The sequence below is a fragment of the Rhinolophus sinicus genome, chromosome 6, assembly GCF_057876585.1.
Source record: "Rhinolophus sinicus isolate RSI-liver-muscle chromosome 6, RSI-T2T, whole genome shotgun sequence".
In the NCBI taxonomy this organism is placed as follows: domain Eukaryota; kingdom Metazoa; phylum Chordata; class Mammalia; order Chiroptera; family Rhinolophidae; genus Rhinolophus; species Rhinolophus sinicus.
This window is the reverse complement of record NC_142506.1, coordinates 22917738-22930732: the sequence shown is the minus strand read 5'-3', so window position 1 is coordinate 22930732 and position 12995 is coordinate 22917738. Positions and strand designations below refer to the sequence as shown.

The 12995-nt window shown below is 41.8% G+C and overlaps 1 protein-coding gene across 33 annotated transcripts in view; it reads right to left on the bottom strand.

Moving 5' to 3' along the window:
- The window catches only part of SYBU (syntabulin), a 108842-nt gene that overhangs the window by 19414 nt on the left and 76433 nt on the right, over window positions 1-12995 (bottom strand). The gene's annotated exons all lie outside the window — the stretch shown is intronic.

Here is a 12995-nt window from a genome sequence, read left to right as displayed (position 1 = left end):
CCAGAGGTCAAGCAGATGCCTCTAGCATTTTCCAGTGCCCCTGCCATGCACTACCCAGCATCACCAGAGGGAGGCACCCACCTGCAAATTCATACACCAATAAGCTAAACCTAAAGAAGGCGCTGTAAAGCTTGGCTCCATCTCTCACTAGTTATGTGTTCTTGGCCAAGTGTTTTAAAATCTCTAAGCCTTTATTTATTGATGTGTGTGTGTGTGTGTGTGTGTGTGTGTATAATAAATTAACCTTTAAAATATATCTATAAAAGGTTAATTTGTTTGACAAAAATTTACTATGCATCTGCCACGTGTCATGTGTCAGGCCCTGCTCTGGGTGGATTAATATTCCTGCCTCGTAGGGTTGTGCAATTGAAATGAATAAAAAGTGAAACGCATGGGGAGTGTGTGACATGCTCATAAACATTAATCTCACAACTATTATTAAAAATGCAATGATTCCTAAACCTTACTATGTATAAGGATCACCTGGGAAGTTGAATAATAGTGCAGAATCTGGGCAACATTCATAGAAATTCCAGGTCTGAAGGTTTGGGGGAACCTAGGAATCTGCATTTTTAATAATTTCTCTAGATGGTTGTGCAGTACGTGATCGTGGGCCACGTTGTGAGGAAGAGAGCGCCAAAGATAAGAGCCTCTGGACTCTCTTTCCAGATGCACTCAAATTACAAGGCTTTCCTTAGTGAGAAGTGGAAGGCGAGTGAGCAGAAGTCAAGGCAGATAGGCAACCAAAAAGGAGAGTTAATTCACAGGCAAAGTACACAGGAGAGAAGAGTTTAGTTTACCGAGTGACCTGTCTTCTTATAGCTTTCCAGAAACACTTTCCTGAGCTAAATGAATGTTTACAGGATTGGAGGGGAAACAGGGACATGGAGAAGGCACAGGTTGTTCAAAATTGGGCATTTCCAGCCAAACTCATGCACACAAATGTTGGTTTGCTTAGCAATTGAGCCATAGTTTGAAGTCCTCATAATCCTGTTTTAAAGAGGAAGCGTCAACCAATTTGGAGTTGGGGGTGTCAAACACCATTCGGCAGAAGGAAACACCTCACAATCCAGCATGTTCTCCATTTGGGTTATTCCATCAGCCCTAACCTGCTGCAAATGGCCGATGCATCCATGGCTGACTTACTGAATGCCACCAAAGGACCCATACAGGCAGGCATCGTCACCCACAGTGAATCAGCATTGGGCACGAGCCCTGCGGTAGGTTGGCTAGAGGGGCAGACCTCTCCCCCGCTGCCTTTCACTGAGCAGGTCTGGGAAGGGTTTCATCCAGGGGCCATGAACTTCATCCATATGGATTATCTTAGGGTCCTGGTAATAACAAGAGCAAAACCTCCTTGAAGAGTTGTGCAGACTCAAACATGTTCCTTATCTTTGATTTCTTGCCAAATGTACTGAACTGAACTAAATTTCTGCCCCTTTGAAAAGCTAGCTGGAGAGCCTACTGTTTCTATTTAAGGAGACGTGTTTATCCAGTGTTTACCAAAATGAGGTGCCAGCCCTCCATGTCTGGCAGGAAAACCTAAATCAGGGAAAAGCAGCACTCGAGGTGCTGGTGGTGGGTGCAGAGCAGGGCTGTCTTTGTGGGGGGAGTTAACAGATCAGGAAGGAGGTGATGAAGGGGTGGGAGAGAGAGATGGAGACTGAGATGCCACCAACACTAAAAAGTGTTGGGCAGGGCTAGGCGAGGATTGTCTGCGACTTTAAGTCTAGAATATAAAGGAGAAGGACAGGATGGGTCTCTTTTGAAATCACCTCGTTTTCCACTCTTCTCAGTAAGGTGGTGCTGTGTGCAAGCAGTTAGAGACCATGAATGGAACAAAACACCCACTTGCTGGGAAAAAGATGACAACATTTACAACTTGCTGCAGAGACACGCAACAAGGATGCTAAAGCAACATTTTTTTTTTTAACCTTGCTTCAGTCCTTTAAGTAATTATATATATATATATATATATATATATATATATATATATATATATATTTTTTTTTTTTTTTAATTGACTCTAAGACCTAATAGCCTTCAGTTCCTCCCCTCATCCTCGTCACCACTGTCACCACCATGTGACAGCCTCCAGGGTACCCCATACATATATGCTCTCCACAGACAGGTTCCTTTCCACCCTGGGCAGCAGCACCAGGTGTGTCACGACCCACAATCTACACTGAAGTCGGGTCTCACACCTGGATCACCCCCTTGACTTTCTCAGCAGCACTGACCACCTTCACTCCATTTCACAGTCTTCCAGAGAATGATATCACTGGATCTCTCAGCACTCCTGACGTCCTTTCATCACCCATCACAAAAACTAGAATATTGACACTAGCTTACGTCTACCTCCCTCATCCTTTTCCCTGTTCACAAATCCCTCACTTTCATTTTTTACAAAGAATTGTCACATGTTTATGTATTCCTAACAAGTAGACTTATTTTGTTTTCTATAACAGGTTTATACATATATATATATATATATATATATATATATATATATATATAATCGTTTGAGATAATTTTCAAAATTATATTGCTGAAATTATCCATATAGTTGTAGTGCCCACATTTGACTGCTATATAATATTCCGTTTGTATGACTTATACCGTAATTTATTTATTCAGCCTCCGAATGATGAAAAAAATGAGTTATGTTACTCATCTAGCTAGATTTTCCATTCTGATAAACATCTATTTGTATTTCCAGAGACACAAGTCTCGCTAAGAAATAAATTAAAAGAGTAAATCCACTTTTATGTAACGTTTTCCCTAGGCAAAAAGAAATGCTCTGTGTATCATTTTTTCTTACACCCCTTCCTTCTCATTGTTCTGGAGAATCAAGAGTTAAAAGTAAAAACAGAATCTCTGCATTCCCCTTCCCCCATTTTAGCATCCAACATGCCTTAAGGTGACCCGTCCTATCCTACTATCCTACGTCCTATCCTACTATCCTATCCTACTATCCTACGGTTGTTCTGACCCTGAGTAGCCCTAAAAGATCAGGAATTACCTGATGTCCTGTTGAGTCTGGCTTAGGTCACTCCATGACCTTTCCCCTTAGCCTTGGCAATGAGACCAGCCAATGAATGTGAGAAACTGACCCAGAGTTACCTAATTATGCCTATAACCTCCCTGAGGGAAGAAACCCTGTCCTAAGGCGGGGAAGAAAAGGACAGGGGGTGCACCCTCGTGAGTATGTGCTACTGTGTTCCCTCCAAAATAAGACCTTACCAGAAAATAAACTCTAGCATGATTTTTCAGGATGACATCCCCTGAACATAAGCCCTAATGTGTATTTTGGAGCAAAAACTAATATAAGACCCAGTCTTCTTTTGGGGGAAACATGGTAGTGCTTAACGAAGCCCAGAATTTGGTAAAGTCCCTCGTTCTAAAGCTAACCTCTGTGCTTGAGTCATGAGTAAGGGAAATATCTGTTTTAAACTAGTCCCCACTATTTCAGAGAAGGGGAAGCAACTGTGTAATTGTCTATATTTGAAAGCCACTGCTCTGCTTCAGAAACGTGAAAGCCAAAGTAAAGATTTCTGTCTTCCGATTTGCATCTATGCATCTACCTTTTAGATCCAACGTTTGTTGCTTCAAAACGCCCCGTGAATTTAAAAAACTAGGTCTGTGGAGCCAATTAGGCAATTATAGGGTAGATTTTAAACCATCCTTTGCTCCCAAATTCACCAATCATCTTCTCATTCCTTATGGCAATGGTCCTCAAAGTATGGTCCCAAACAGCAGTACAAGGCTTCACCTGGGAACTCATTAGAAATGCAGCTTCTCAGACCCCACCCCAGACCTGTGGAGTCAGTCATTCAGGGGGCAGGGTTGGGGCTCAGTAATCTGGGTTTTAACAAACCTTTCGGGTACCTACAGTTTGAGAAGCACTGCTCTAAGACACCCTCTGACTGAGACTACCTCATGTGACATCTTCCCGGATGGCTGCCTCTGTGAAACAGGACAGCAGGCTTGACTGGGATTTAAAATATAGCTGCACACCAAAGTATACATTTTGGGAGTCGTTTTTACACATTTCACATTCAAAATGAGTCCATTTCTTAATTTACTTGGCATAATACTGAGTGTCACTAAACCATGCTTCATCTAACTGACAATACATATTTAACAGCTGTGGTTAAAAAGCAGATTCTAGCATTGGAGGGTTCCAAGTTCTGACATCTGATGTGTAATGGCGTCAGACGGCAGTGTGACCTCAGGCAATTGCTTCATCTCTCTATGCCTCAGTTCACTCACTCTAAAAAGAGATCACATGGGATCACTGAGAATTAAATGACCTAATTGGGACTACTGTAAGTGCACAATAAATATTCATCATTTATAGGCCTACTTATCCATGTGTTTGGTATGTGTTGGTAAACACTAAATTTCTCTAAGAATTCTTGCATATGAGTATGACAATGTGTGCTAATTTTTAAGTACTGTAACTTAAGAAGGTGAAGTGTTTATTGCATGATTAAATTCTAACACAAGTGATAAATTTATTATAGGTGAGCTTGCTTCCCTCAGCACTGGTCAGAAATGGTCTGTGATATTCACACACTATTCAATGTGCTTTACGTATATTCTCATTTAACCCTCACATCAAGCTTATGAGACAAGTACAATTTTATTCCCATTTTACAGATGAGAGAACGGGTGCCTTGCTGAAGGTTACACAGTTCTCACAGTGATGCTGGGATTAGAAGGTGGGCATTTAGGCTTGAGAAATGCCACAATAACAAACACATCAACATATACCTTAAACACTAAGAACGCACACCTGCATGGAACTTCAAGAGTTGGGGAAAATTTGTTTCCCCCGTAAGTATTTGCTTGTTCATGCAAAGGGCTTGCTGAAGCCTTTAAAAACGTGTTTATAAAGCCTGCAGCGGGGGTTTTAACAAGATTATCACTGCTCTGCTCTGCACCACTCACCAGACGGTGCAGCACTGGTGAACACCAACTACACTAGCAAGGAGAGTGCTCTTTTTATAGCACGTTCACCCTTGGGGCTGAGCCCATTCACCTACTTCCAACAGAGATCATAGGACTGACTCTTCATTCTTAAATGAAAAGTTAACATATTGTGAATACACTTGAAAGAAGTATTGCAATTTAAAAACATCTGACAGAAAGGAGATTTTCATGGTGCTGTCTGAGGACCACCTCCATCAGTGTCGCCTGTACTATTTGCTGATAATCCAGATTCCGGACTCATACCTCAGATCTGCTGACTGAAATTTCCTCAAGTCATTTCCATAATCCACATTTTTACAAAAATGTTCAGGTGATCTTTTAGGCACACTAACGTTTGAGAACTACTAAAAATCACTAATTTCAATATTCAATTGCAGCCACCTGCTCCAATCTATGTGTTTACCATGTTTCCCCCAAAATAAGACCGGGTTTTATATTAGTTTTTGCTCCAAAAGACGCATTAGGGCTTATTCAGGGGGTGTCATCCTGAAAAATCATGTAGGGCTTATTTTCCAGTTAGGTCTTATTTTCGGGGAAACACAGTAGTAACTTCATGATCAGTCTGCTTCTTCCCATCCCGAATGCTCCACCCCAAGCCATCTTCATTTCTCACCTGGAATTATGAAACAGTCATACACTGTGTCCCAGCTGCTCCTGTGGTCCCGAGTGCTCTATCTTCCTCCCTGCTCCGGGGCATAAATCTCATTAGGTGATTCCCCCGGTGAAACCCTTCCATGGCACCCCATGTCCTTAAGATAAAGCCTGAACTCCACAGCATGATTTAAAAGCCCTTCATCATCTCTTCTGCCTGCCACTCCTGCATCCCCAGCCAGTGGAACCATTTCCTGAAAGCAGCACAATACTCTCTAAGGACCCAATATTTACACATGCTCCTCCCTCTACCTGGATTATTTCCCTGTCCCTCTGGGCCTGGCTAACTACTACCTGTTCTTCAGGTCTCAGGTTAGCCTCCATCTTCAATTCCTTCAGGAAGGGATGAGGTGTCCCTCCTTGAAGCTCTCCCCTCACTGAGAATTTAACAAGCATGTATCACACTTCACTGTAATGTCTGTTTTCAATTTCCCAGCACGTTGTCAGCTCCTTGAGGGCTGGCTCATCATTGTATCCCAGGGTCTGATGCAGCATGTAGCACATAGTAGGTGCTATCACCTAGAAAGATTTCAAAGTATTAAAGTTTCCTCCACTCTTGGCATCCAGCAATGGCTCCTAGAAAGGCTGTCTATTGAGTTTCCTTCCTTTTTCTCTCCCTTTAGGCTGGGTTGACAGCCTAGTGATGTTTACAGTTAGGATAAATATTCCCTCTACTCTCACCTTCATTTCATATGGCCAAGTCTCTTAAAACTCAAGTTTTTAGCCCAAACCTTAGCATGCAAAAAGCATGCAGCCTGGGAAGACCTCTGTCTTGTTTTCCACTGTGTCCCCAAAGCCACGCACAGTGCCTGGCATATAGGAGACTCAGAAGAATATTTACTGAGTGAGGAAAGAAAAGTACTGAAAGCAATTACAGATACATTTGTGGAAACAGCACCACTAATTTTTGAGATATCACAAAGGAAGGAGGTTGGAGATGGACAGAAAGCATACAGGTTATCAAAGCAGAGAAAAAAAATAAATTCTGGAGATTATAAAGTGTTAAGTTTGGTACTGATGTCCAGTAAAATTGTAGAAAATTTCCCTTAGTAAGGCAAATAGGAACAGCGAGAGTTCACTGAGAATCAGACAGGAAAAACAATTCTCACTTCCTTTTCTGATGGAGTTATGCTTGTGGGCTGCCACATAAATTACACATGTGGGATTCAGCAGGAACTTAGTGAAAACACTTAGGAGAGTCTTACAAACATGGCTGGCATGTGCACTGGGTGACAACACAGTTCAGTACCCAAAGGAGGTCGACCAATGGATTGTTTGTCAACCTCCAGGGAAATCTCTAGGAATGTGTCACCTGGCTCCGTCCTTGTCCTTCTCCTACTTAACATACTTCATTAATGACAGGAATGAAAACACAGCAGGCATGGTGTTGACAGCAGACTACATATTACACAAGCCTGGAAGGGATAACTAATACAATGAATGACAGAGTCAGATACTAATGTTACTAGCCGCTGTGTACTAACAGTCAAAGCTGTCAAGAACTCTGCATCTGCTCTTTTTCCTTCAATCCTTCCTCTCAAAGACATACAGGTTATAGACGAGGAAACAGGCGCTGACTGGTAGTGAGATTTGCCTCCAGTCCCAGAGCTACTCAACAGCAGAGCTGGCTTTCCTCTTTATCCATTCTGCTTGGCATCTCGTGAGCAGAATTCACAAAGATCTAAGAACTGGAAACCAAGATGGTCTTCAGATTATTCAGCTCAGTCTATTTCAAGTGTGTATCGAACCTTGCACATGCTAAGGCACTGAGTGGGGGGTGGGAGTCATCAAGAAGTACAGTTCTGGCGCTCACAGATCCTTTCAGGAGATGAGCTTCACAGACAAACAACTAAGATATGAGGCAGGACATGATGAGTGCAATACAGAGAGAGGGCACGAAGGGCACACAGAGGAAGAAGTGCTCTCAGCTAGGGTGAGGGGAGAAGGGCAGGGATATACTGGGGAAAAGACGACACCTGAGATGGGCTTTGAGAACCAGGAAGAATATGAACAAGCGTTGGGGGTGAGGAATGAGCAGACCTTACGTGAAAGGGAATGCCATCAACAGAAACATGGAGGAAAACACCACAGGGAATATTTAGGACATACTGAATCCCTTGTTTGTCTGGAATATAGTGACCAGATGAGAAAAGGCAGCCAGGAAGGTAAGTTGTACCCAGAGCTGAAGAACAAGAATGCTATGCTAACGTGACTACATGAAAGGTACTATGTCAAGGGCATGGACTCTGAAAGCAAGAAGGAGACATGATGAATTTTGAACAGGGTGGACATACGAACAGAGTAGTGCTTTATGGAGCTGCTGAGGCAGCAATATCTGGAGGAGGGATGGAGGCTGGAAGGCTAGGCAGGTGACTGTTATGGTTAGGAAATGGGCTGTATAGTAGCGGGGAGAACCCAGATCATGGAGTCCCTTTCCACATCGCTCTTAGGTTCACAAAATTAACTGCATAAGTTCAAAATCACTTAAAACCCCAGGTGAATGAAAAGACTTAAGAGTAAAAGCATAAAGTAATTTAAACATTAAGAAACACCTCATCTTGATTGCACTGCTAAGGGCATAAAAGAACAACTGAAAGAAGGTAGCATGTATATTTTCTATACAACCAAAAAGCAGAAAAACAAACAAAAGAGGAATTATGTCCATTAAATGAAAGGAAAAAATGTCTCTCATATTATTGCCTGAGGACTATGTGAAAACTTGAATAATCTAGTCACAATGGATTGAGGTACTCCAAGATCAATGCTAAATTTACCACTGTTGAATCAATCGTTAATGCAAATATTTATTTGCAAGCACAAACGTCAATAAAATAAAACAAATAAGCTGGGTAAATTCTGGCAATTTCTTGCATCTCTATAGAGTGTTAGAACAAAAGTAAATGGAGAAATGGAAAGCCTAGCGTGGTTTGTTTTAATTCAGACATATGTTCAAGGAACTAACTTAAGAATCGGGGAGGAAGGGGGATGAAGTCACATGAAAATGTTTCCAGGAGAAGGCCTGGCAACACAACAGAGAGAATTCTGGATCAGGGGATGGGCTTGGAGGAAAACAGGTGCAAGGCAGGTGGAACAGCTTCTGCCCTCCTGCCCTGGGACACCTGTTCAAGGCCCTGGGAACCTAGCGCTTGCCCAGGGAGGGGACTTCACCTTGGACACTGCACTCCCACTGTGGCCTTCGGGAGCTGGGTACCCGGTGGGGACAGACAAGGCATTCTGCAAGCCAGCTGAGCTTCCAGCAGCAAGCTTTAGCACTTCACCTCACACCATTGTTTATCAATTGGAAACTATTTGAACTCCCAAGCTGCTGAACAAAATGTTTCTGAATGTCCCCCTGAACAAATTCTCTACTGATTCTTGTGTGGTTTAGAGCATTTGAAAAGAATGAAGCATACCCACGATTAGATTATGTTAGATTATGCTCCACACACCAATTATGCTCTGCATTTCCATGGACTTATTTAATGGAACCTTCCCCAGGATCTCAACTCAATGTGACATCTGGCACGGATCAGACATTTCCAGGCCAACCCTTTGCTTGCCCAGCGACTCTGCCCCACCCCACCCACAAGCTGACTTTTAAATTCAAGTGTACTCAATGTTCTCTATTCCCTCCACCCCTCAATGTTCTATGAAAAACCAAACTGGAATGGAACAGCAAAGCAGACCATGACAAAACTATTAAGGCCACTCTCTTTAGGATCACTGGAGAGGGGACGCAGTCAAATGGAGACAATAAGTAGGAAGTGGTAGTTTGGAAATATCTCTACACAACTAAATAGTATGTGATGAATTCTGTAACCTATAGCGATAAGTACCCCACAAAAGACAAAACTAACCAGGCTTAAAAAGAACAAACTCACTAAAGTTAAATTCCAATATCGCCTTGACATATAGACTCATAAACATACCTTCTAGGCTCTGGGGCATATCCATCCATTCACAAACACCTGGTGTGCACCTACTAAGTTCTAGGCAGTGTACCAAGTATGGAAAACACAGAGGCAAAGAAAACATGGCTCTGCATTTAAATTTTGCCATTGCGTTCCAACATATTTCTTAGGGACGCAGACCTCAGGTGATAAAACGATTTTTAAAGATCAAAGAAATGATAAGATACACATTTCAATACAGTGGTTACTTCTGGGGGGACGCAGAGAATGAGATCTGGGAGAGCCCGCTGGCAGTTTTGGTGGTGGTGGTAATTCTCAAAGTGAAAAGCAGGGTCACAGTGCTTCATTATTATATCGCATGGTTTACATACATGACATACATTCTTTTTCTGCATCACGTTATATATAATATTTAAAAAGAAATGAAAGAGGCAGCATAAATGAACTTAAAAGATAATAAAAGGATAAAGAAAGAGAGAGTGAGAACAAACACATGAGCCGTGTCCTATAGAGGCTCCCATTCTAGCTGAGAAGAGTCATTTAAAAAAATCGTTAAATACAACATGGTAACCATAACAATAGAATTTGAAAACAAACAAACAAACAAACAAACGAAAAAACTCCAGTTGCACAGTATTTAAGTTAACAGCAATGACATGCAAAGTTCAGATCCTCAAGTGTCTTTGCATTTAAACCCGGTTTTACCCTTTAGAAGTGTCAATACAACACTATGTCCCCTGGGTGGCATCCCGGACCCCCAAAGTCTGGGTTCCATGGTCCTCCTCAATGGTGCACTCATGGGACCCTGTGCTTCCCCCAAGAACACATCACACAGGACCCCCTCCCCCTGCTTTACTGTTGCACCCCGGTGTCTGGCTCACTGCCAGGTGCATAATAAATATTTGTAAAAAAAAATAAATGAGTAGTGTTACTAGGTTCAGTTTTGTTAAATGGTGCCTGAGACTGGAGAGACAACGCAGGGTGGAAATGCTAAGTTGGCAAATCCCATGCAAAACTCAAGAATGCTCTGGCTTTGCACAGACAAAACCCCTTCACTGTCCCTTGTAAGCTGGGCTTGGCAGGATACCAGACGACGGCACCGCCTGCAGACCCTAACCCACTGTTCTGTGTGCACCAGCGCTTCTCAGCCTGTGGCTTAGATGCTTCACTTCTTCCACCAACTACTAGGGGAAAAGCATTGGATGTCAGGTAGTAACAGTATCAGGTTCAGGCACAGCCTCTCGACAACAGTCAAGCCCGCCAGTAGTCTCAGCAGAAATCAGATCTTCCTGGCAGAGGCTTGCAGGGCCTGCCTATCTCAGCCACGGGGGTCAGGACCAGAAGCCAAGGACTCGGGAAGATGCAGTTTCTCTGAACAATGTTGCCACCACACAAGACAAGGGGCACCCCTCCCTCTGAAACCACCATGAACTCCCTTCTGATGAGAAAGAACTCGGCAAACAGAAAGGTTAACCGAGACCTCAGAAGGATATGGCTCACAATTTGTGACAGCAGCAGCAAGGACCTAACGGACACTTGACACATTGTGCACCATCAGAGCATGTGCCTGTAGGACAGACAACAGTGGAACAGGAAGTGGGGCATTACTGTGGTCACAGACCCACATAGATAAAAGGTCACCATGGCAGTGGGGATGGTGCTAAGAATTTAATTTTTGCCTTGAAACAAGGCTTATTCTAGGTAGATTAGCTGAGGGACATTGCATCTGAAACAATGTTTAGCAAAATAGATTTAGCATTTATGGACATACATGGATTGCAAGTTCCCAGCCTCTAGATATCTCATTTTAAATCACATCTTACAAAGGTCCTCCCCTTTTCCCATTCAAGTGAGGTGGTATAGTCCCTGTTGCACATGCCATGTACTTTCCAAGGCAAACAGATGGAAGAGAATATGCCAGAAAGAAGAAACGGAAAATGAAAATGACATTGAAATAAAAATAAAGCTGCAAAATATAATCTGGGTCAACTCTTCATGCGTTTGAAAGTCAGCACCAGCAAGCTCTGCACATATGGCATTGGTTTTATATTTTTCTTGGCTCAGATGTCACACAGGATTAGTGCAAAAGGAAAAATCCCAGCATGGGGTCTATTTTTATACAGATTAATCAATCATTTCTCATCTCTTCCTCTCCCATCATTCCCCAGACTTTCAACTTCATGAAATTACTCTCTTTATAAAATATGTCATTCAAGGCACTCTGAACGGAAATCCTTTCAGGAAAGGAAGAAAGCTTAAAATTTGAACCTAGATTTTTAATTGTCACATTTTTAATTTGTTATAAATATTAACCGACTTAATGCTACGGCCTTGCCCCTTTTATCTTACATATCCATTGTGTTAGTGGCAGCAAAATTAATTGGCAAACATTTTATTACATACGTGTGGAGCGATTTAGCAAAATCATACAGCCACAGATTTGAAAACAGAAAACTATGTATCTCTCATATTTTGTTAGCTACATTTTCATATACATGGAATGCCATAATCTCCATTGGAATGCCAAGCACATAGTTAGGTTTGTAGTAAATATTTGATAGGAAATTTGATAGACTGAATGGAACCAAACCAAAGAATGGTTCAAGATGATAACTACAGCCTCCCTTGACTATTAATACAAGGCATTGTAAAAATGATGCTTATAGTAATCAAAATACAATAGCAGGTAATACTTATTGTATGCTATCTGCCATTGATGATGTCATTGAATTTCCAAGGCAACCTTGTCATAGGTACTATTATTCCACTATACAGATGAGAAAACAACATTGGAGAGGAGATTCAGATATTTTGAGGTTGGAAAAAATCCCATACTATGCTGCTTTTCAGAAATGGGCATGAAAATTAATCACAGACACATAGAAAAAGAGAAATGAGACCTTATTATTACTAATGAGGTAAAAAACTTTAGGGAAAGTGTCATCAACATTGTTTCCAGATCTCCAAAACCATCACCTCTACAGGTTCCTCATGCACTCTTGTTTATTGGCTGCTCCTCTCATGAATGAAAATTATATATTTAAAATATTAAGACAATGACCTAAAGCTTGATCCCAGTGACAAAGTCAGAACCAGAGTAATCACCATCACAGTCACATGCACAAAGGATGGTACCTTTTCACCATTTTGGGGCAATTAAAATTGAGCCATGACTAACAGTTGGAAAAGATGACGACGTCTCAACAATTGTCTTTCGCCTGAATGGTCATGAGTACAGAAAATAAAATAAATTTACAATCTAGCCTAATACTCTGTACTCACTCTTTTATGTGATTAAAATGAATCTCTCTTATACCAATATAATACATGTTTCGCTTTTTGTTTAGAGCTCCACCTGTCTACTGTGGACAGTCTAAATTTTACACAATTTTAAAGTTACTGAACTAGAGTTGGGGTTACCGTATGTGTAGTATTTCT